The following is a 6,892-nucleotide window of genomic DNA, read 5'->3' as shown; positions in this document are numbered from 1 at the left end:
CTACTCCTGAGACAACAGGGACAGGCCTGGAGCCACTGGTTAGGGTAAAATAATCCCCCCTTTTGTTTTTAGTCTTTACAGTAACTCCTATTTATTGAGAATCTTTAGGTTGAATTACATAGAATTGCCAATATTCAACCATTGTTAAAAAATTAAATACATGCCAAGATTGGTAAGCTGAATAATGGACCCAAAGATGTGCCGATCTCAACCCCTGGAACCTGCGAGTATTACCATACATGGCAAAAGGGTCTTTGCAGGTGTCATTCCGTTAAGGATTTTGAGATGGGGAGATTACCCGGGATTGTCAGGGTGGCCCAGTCATTGACAAGGAGGATCCTTCTATAGAAGAAAGACAATGAAAGCAGAGAGAGATTTGAAGCTGCTACGCCACTGGCTTCGAAGATGGAGGAAGGGGCCACAAGCCAAGGATGGCTGGCAGCCTCTGAAAGCTGGAGAGGTAAGAAGCAGATTCTCCACGGAGCCTCCAGAAGGAACGCAGCCCTGCTGACACCATGACTTTAGGCAAGCGAAAGCGATTTCAGATTCTGAGCTCTAAGAGAATAAATGTGCGTTGTTTTATTATTGATTTCAGAGAGGGAAGAAGGGAGAGAAAGAGGAACACCGATGCAAGAGAGAAACATCTATCAGTTGCCTCCCCAATGCGCCCCACCCGAGGGTAGAACTCACAACCCAGTTATGTGTCCTGATCCAGAAATCAAACCCACCACCTTCTAGTACATGGGACAACAACCCCAACCAACTGAGCCACACTGGCTGGGGCAAATGTGTGTTGTTTCAAGTCACCAATTTTGTGGTAATTTGTTGCAGCTGCAATAGGAAGCTAATAGACCAGACATTATATTAAGAACTTTATATACATTAAAATATATATATATGTATAGATAAAAATCCACCTTCAGCCTTTCAAGAACTTCACTGTTCAGGATATCTCCTCTAAGTTTGCATCCTAAATTTGTTTCTCCTTAGTGGGCCTTTTGCATTGAATACACATGCATTCTGGTATCTGTTGCCTTAAAAAAAATAAAACCAGCCCTAGCTGGTTTGACCCAGTGGATAGAGTGTCAGCCCACAGACTGAAGGGTCTAAGGTTCGATTCCAGTCAAGGGCATGTACCTTGGTTGCAGGCTCAATCCCTGACCTCAGTTGGGGCCCATGTGGGAGGCAACCAATCAATGTGTCTCTCTCACATCAATGTTTCTCTCTCTCTGTCTCTCCCGTCCCTTCCACTCTCTCTAAAAATCAAATATCCTCCAGTGAGGATTAACAAAAAATAAAACCAAACAAAACTCAAACGACATCCACTTATGCTTTTAAAATAAAATTGAAGAATTATTTTTAAAAAAAGAAATTTCTCTAACCTAAAGAACATCTACCAAAAGCCCATAGTAAACATCGCTCTTAAAGGTTAAAGTTAAGAAAAATCATTGCTTTTATTCAATACTGTACTGAAGATACTAGCAAATTTAATTTAAAAAAAAGAAAAAGAAATAAAATATATGAGGTTTGGAATCAAAGAAACAAAACAGACATTAATTGAAGGTGATATGATTATTTTCATAGAAAACTCAAAATTCTATAAATTATTAAATTTAATAAACAGGTTTAATACGGTGGGCTTAAAAGAGCAATATTCAAGAGCAATTGATTTTCTATGCCTCAGCAACAGAGAAAATATAATTAAAAAACAACATTTTCAAAACTGTAACACCAGCACACAGAGAGAACAAAGATGCCCAAGTCTTTCATGGGAAAAATATCAAATGTTATTTAAAGGTCCAAATAAATGTTCTGTAGACTCAATGAAGATCTAATCAACATCCCAATAATGGAATTTGTCATGTTGTTTCTAAAATTTACATAGAAAAGTGAAGGACTGAGAGAAGCCAACACACAATGGGGAAACTTGCCTCACTAATTTCAAACTTAGTTCAGGGTGATAGCAATTATGACAATGTAGTGTTTACATAGATCAATAACTAGATCAGTTGAACAGAACCAAGGACCTAGAAAAGATGGACCCATTATAAGGAAACTTGATTTAAGCCAGCATTAACATTGTAGAACAAAGGGGAAGGATAATCAATCAGTTAATTATATAATCACTAAATTAATAGATTAATCAATGAAAAAGGAAAAATTACGTACAATATTTATAAAATTCTAATTGATAAAAAAAAACATGAAAGATAAAACTAATATTTTTAGAAAATACTATACAGGGGTTCTTAGCCAGGTCCAACACACCCTCAATGGGTTGGTGGGTAGAATCTAGCCAGTTCATGAACATAGACGGGAAAAAATTTGATGTTTATTTTCCCTAACCTCTAACTAAAATTTAGAGATTCAATTTTGAACATAAACAACAGATCATAGTAGTCTTGTAGTACCTTTGACTTTGTCACTAATAAGAATATTATTTTAATATTATATTATAATTGTTGTAGGTATCTCAAAATATTATTTAGGCTCATCAGTACTTGGAAATTTAGAGCAGCTATTAGATTTTCTGCTAACTCTTCTTACTTAATGCATTAGAAAGAAGCACATTTATTATAAACTAGAGGCCCAATGCACAAAATGCATGCAAGGGGCTCAGCCCTTGCAGCCCCGGCTTCATTCGGCTGTCTGGTCTAATTAGTATATTACACTTTTATTATTATAGATCATAATTTTAACTATTTTGATACCTCTACTTAAGCATACTTGTGGGGTTTTTTTTTGTAATCTTCTAAGTTTTATTTGATACATTTGAAACCGTGCAAAGGGCCCATGGTATAAAAATTGTTAAAAATCCATACTATGTACAGATATCTACATATCTGCATGACCTCAGTGTAGAGAAGGATTTTTTAAACAAGACAAAAATAAACACCATAAAGGAAAGAATGATAAATTTGACTAGATTAGAATGATAAACTTTTCCAATAAAATATACTATAAACTAAAAGATATTCCACAAACTGGGGGAAGATATCTGCCTCATCTATTTAACAAAGTATTAATATCCAGAGTATCTAAAATCTCCTACAAATCCTATCTAATAAAAGAGTAATATGCAAATTAACCATCACTCCATCACAAAGATGATGGCACCCATAGCCACAAGATGGCGGCGCCCAGTCCCCTTGGCCCCTCCGCTGGAGTGTTTGGGCCTGTTGGCCCAGCCAGGGGTTACGGGGACCAAGTGGAGAGGCAGGATCCGCCCACTCTGGTAGTGGATCAAGCCTCGCTGCTCTGCTGCCTCTGGAGTGTCTGCAGCCAGCAGGGCCTGCTTGGCTGTTGCCGCGGCGACCCGCGAGCAGGCAAGCGTGCCCGCAGTCAGCACCCAGCAGGGCCTGCTTGGCCGTCGCCATGGTGTGGAGCAGGCAGGCCCCACAGAGAGCAGTGAACCACGGGGAGTGGGCCCAAGCCGTCAGTAGGACATCCCCTGAGGGCTCCTGGATTGGAGAGGGTGTAGGTCGGGCTGAGGGACCCCCCTCCCTATGCATGAATTTTGTGCACTGGGCCTCTAGTCAATATATAAAAAACAAACAATTCAATTTTTTCATGGACAAGAAAATAAAAGACATTTCACAGAAGACAATATAATGGTTCAAAAAACAACAACAACGTGTGAAACGAAGGTCAACCTCAGTAAATGGGAAAATGCTAAAACAAGGAGCTACCATGTAATGCCCACACTGACCCAAGTGAATAGAAAAATAACTGACAATACCAAGAGTGGGCAAAGATGTGAACCCCAGGGCACTTCCTGTGCCTCTAGTGAAAATATCAATTGTTTCAATGACTTTGGGAAAACGGTTTGGCAGTATCTTTATAGTGGAAGATGCACATACCTTACCATCCAGTCATTCTACGTCTAGATAAATGTCCTGGGAAAACTCCCACACTCGTGCACCAAGAGTCACCCAAAATGCAACCCAGATTGGCGCCAGTGGGAGAATGGATATGTCAATTGCAGAATTGTCACTCAGGATAACACTAGTCACTGGGAGAACGACCTGCAGCCGCCTCCACAGCATGGATGCATCTCCTCAACTTGATGTTGATTGAAGGAGGCAAATTTCTAAAGAAAACATACGACGTGATTCCATTTATAGGAAGTTCAAAAATAAGCCAAAGTAGACAATCTATTACTCAGGTGTACATAGACATGTGTAAACTTATAAATGAAGACAAAGGTATCATAAAAACAGTTTTCGAGGAGTAACCCTCCCCAGCCCTCCCCGAAACAGGAGGCAGGGTCTCTGATATGTAAGAGGGGCCTGCAAGGGGTATCCATGGGTGGTACATGCTTATCTTATTTATCTTCAATGAATTAGTTCATCACTAAAAACAAAAATTAAAAAACGATAAACAAACAAAACTCGGAAAACAGAACTGTCCCTTAACATGAAAGAAGTCTGAATTAATTAAAAAAAAAAACCCACAAACTTGTCCTATTCTTGGCTAGAAAAAAAAACTAATATTATAAAGATGTCAACTCTCCCTCCATTAACTTGCATATTTAATGGATTCCCATTAAAAGTGTCAAAAGTTGGCTCTTTCTCATCGTTCAGTTCAGGACCCACAGGTGGGTGGTGACAAATATCCTCACACCCCCCATGGCAGCCTCCACCCCACTCAGACTCACCCAGCACATTCTCAGGTTCAAGCGGACATGGTTTGGGGAGGACACTAATCACCCCAATACAGACACTTAGGTCAGGGAGTGACAGAGGGACTGGGATTCCAGCCCAGGTCTGCCCTGCTCCAAGCCAACCTCTCAATTACCACCCTCCCTGCCTCTCCGTTGTCTCCATTTGTGGAATTGAATCAGAGTCTTATTGCCTTCAAATTGCTGGGCACAAGCTTCCTAACAGCATTTCAGGGACCGGGCCCTGGAAATCTCATTTCTACGTGGCCAGCCCTCCAGGGATGGGTGTTTTACCGCGCTCTCCTCCGGATCCTGAGCACCAGCCTTCCTGGGATCGCTGGCTCAGATGGAGTCTTTCCTGGTCACACTCCGCACTTCCCCAGTTTAACTTCCAGTGCCTGTGTCTGTCTTAAACCCCTAAATAGGAGTCATTCCTAACAATCAAATAGGGAACTTGGGAACATGGTCCTGAGGCTCAGTTACAAAATACTGAAAGCAAACACAATAAAAATCCAACAAAACATTCAACCAACCCCATCCCACTTCTGTTTTTTTCTTTATTTTATTTTTTCCTCTTAACCATTTAGCCCAGTGGTTCTCAACCTTCCTAATGCCGCGACCCTTTAATATAGTTCCTCATGTTGTGGTGACCCCCAACCATAAAATTATTTTCATTGCTACTTCATAACTGTAATTACCCTACTGTTATGAATTGTAATGTAAATATCTGATATGCAGGATGTATTTTCATTGTTACAAATTGAACATAATTAAAGCATAGTGATTAATCACAAAAACAATATGTAATTATATATGTGTTTTCTGATGGTCTTAGGTGACCCCTGTGAAAGGGTCGTTCGACCCCCAAGGGGGTCGCGACCCACAGGTTGAGAACCGCTGCTTTATCCCTTCCCATACCCTCTTCCATCCCACCACCTTCCTATCCCCGCAATCACCACACTGCTGTGTCCATGAGTTCTTTCTCTCTCTTTTCTTTCTTTTTTGCTCCACCCCACTTCTTTCATTGGGCCAATTCATTATTCCTTCACATTTGCCTAAAAACCAAGTCCCATTTGTTCTTCAGGATTGTTCATTAGTTTAGTCAGCACAGCCTATCAACATTTGTGCGTTTCTTCCTTCTTTGGAAAGAATTCTCAACAACCCACAGAGCTCTCCTGTCTTCCGCTGGGGGCAAGTCACCCTTTACTGAGGTTGAATATCACTCAGAAAAAATCCTTCCTTTGAATGTTTTCCCTCTGTTTACTGCTAGACCGTTTACCAGCTAAACTTTCCAATGTAGTTTACTCAGTTTGCCTACTGGCTGCTCACCAAGCCAGCCGAACTCACGTCTCTCCAGGCCTTTGCACTGGCTTTCCCTCTCCCAGAAATCCCTTCCCTGTAGATTTTTAAAAATATATATTTTACTGACTTTTCAGAGACCGAGAAAGGGAGAGGGATAGAGAGATAGAAACATCGACGTGAGAGAAATACCATCGATCAGCTGCCTCCTGCACACCCCCAACAGGGGATCGAGCTTGTAACCCAGGCATGTGCCCTGACCGGAAATTGAACCTGTGGCCTCTTGGTTCCTGGCTCAAAGCTCAACCACTGAGCTACACCGGCCAGGCCCTATAGATTTCTATGGCTCATCCCCTCACCTCCTTCAGGTCTCTGCTCCCATGTCACCTTCACAGAATACCTCCCTGACTATCTCTAAATGCAGCCTGCCCCAATGCCCAGCACCAGCCTCTATCCCTCAGCCTCCACTCACTGTCACCTGAGGCATTATATGCGGAGTGGATTTTCCTGTCTGTTCCCCTCAACCAGAATGCCAGCTCATGAGATCAGGGCTGATTTGGTCTGATTTGCACCCCCACTGTATCCCCGGGGGCTTAGAAGAGCAGCTGGCACATAGCAGGTGCTCTGTAAATATTTGCACAAATAAATAATCTCTAAATGTTAATGGGAACAGTAAGATTCTATATTTCAATTATAACTTTTTTCTCTATTCTTCCAAGGGAGGCAAAGAAGGCACCTTTGTTTTGTTTGTTTATTTGTTTGTTTGTTTGTGGTTCTCAGGTTGGAGGTATCAGAAGAGTCACTCAGCCAAGAAAGGAACGTTGGCCATCAACCTTGACATCAAAGGTTTTTTACTTTGGGGGGAGCATGAACCCCCTTTTATAGCCTAATACAAAGGATAAAATGTCTCCTTTTAAAAAGGCGCCCATTTGG

Source organism: Myotis yumanensis, unplaced genomic scaffold (assembly GCF_028538775.1).
Source record: "Myotis yumanensis isolate MYYU_CA2020_CCGP unplaced genomic scaffold, mMyoYum1.0.hap1 SCAF_1, whole genome shotgun sequence".
NCBI classification, from domain to species: Eukaryota; Metazoa; Chordata; class Mammalia; order Chiroptera; family Vespertilionidae; genus Myotis; species Myotis yumanensis.
Note: the sequence above shows the minus strand (reverse complement) of the source record.